The sequence below is a fragment of the Daucus carota genome, chromosome 4 (assembly GCF_001625215.2).
Source record: "Daucus carota subsp. sativus chromosome 4, DH1 v3.0, whole genome shotgun sequence".
Lineage (NCBI taxonomy): Eukaryota > Viridiplantae > Streptophyta > Magnoliopsida > Apiales > Apiaceae > Daucus > Daucus carota.
Window position 1 is genome coordinate 17,070,727 of NC_030384.2, and position 1,301 is coordinate 17,072,027.

The following is a 1,301-nucleotide window of genomic DNA, read 5'->3' on the forward strand; positions in this document are numbered from 1 at the left end:
TGATGTTGATTCTCTTGTTTGATTGACTTTTCCATAATTGTTTTTCATTCAATATCTGTTCAAAATATCATTGGCCCAAAATCTTGACTTCTAAATTTTCAGGCGAAGAATTCGCTGATCATAAAAATTAATAGGCAAACAAATTTTTTGATTTAGTTCTTAAGCAGAAGGAAAGATGAGAAAGGAAAAAGCTCCGTTGAATGAAGAAATAGTTTTTCAGTTTTATTACAATGCTCGAGGAGTGACTAAATATCGAGCTAGTTTTGCATTTTGTTTTCATGAAAAAGAGATGAAAATGCGGAATGAATGAACAAAGGATTGAATATAATACGCGGTTACTCTCAAACGCGAAGAATCGAGAGCCTCTAGGGCAAAATCTGCTCAAGGTCTGAAAACGGAGAAGATAAGAGAAGACGAGAAATTAAAGTTAAAATAACTAATCAATGCCCATATTATTACGACTCATCAGTCCTAATTAAAAAAAATCTCAGAAGCTTTTTTCAAGGATTATTATTACTTAATTTAATCAGCTAACACCACATAGCATATTTATTCATCCCACACTCAAATATCATATTATAACCTGCCTATCTAGCTGACTTGCCCAAGTCTAGCCAATTCATGATGCATTGCAGAACTCCGGAAACTGAGACACAAAGACAACAGCTCTTTCCCAAGAATCGTCATAACTAGCACTGTTAGACCATTACATCAAGTACTGGATCTCAGATTTAATATGCACAAACATCCTGGTATCCTGAATAACTAACGGTTGCTTCAAAATAGGATATTGCTGCATGCTCCATTTAGGTAAATTAGCAGCCAGTGATAAACTTCCTAGGACAGGCTTAAGTTATGACACATGAAAAACATTGTGAACCCGAGAATTGGAAGGCAACTTCAATTCGTAACCAACTTTTTCTATTACTTCTAATACCTGGAAAAGACCATAACTTCGGAGAGAGCTTAGTATTGACCTTTTGTTGGACAGTAGTTTGACAGCAGGGTTGTACTTTTAACCAAATTAAGTCACCAACTCTAAAAATCTTGTCTGACCTATGAAGATCAGCTTGTTGCTTCATCCGATGTTGAGCATTCTCAAGATTATACTTAAGCATGGTAATTATTTCTTCCTTCCTTTGTAAAGTCCCATCTAATGCCTCATTGTGAGATTCCCCAAGTAAATACGGAAGGTGGAATGGAGGACCGTGATTGTATAATATTTCATAAGGAGTTACCCTAGCAGGGGTGTGAAAATGCATATTGTACCCCTACTCCGCAGTTGGTAACCAAGCATTCCA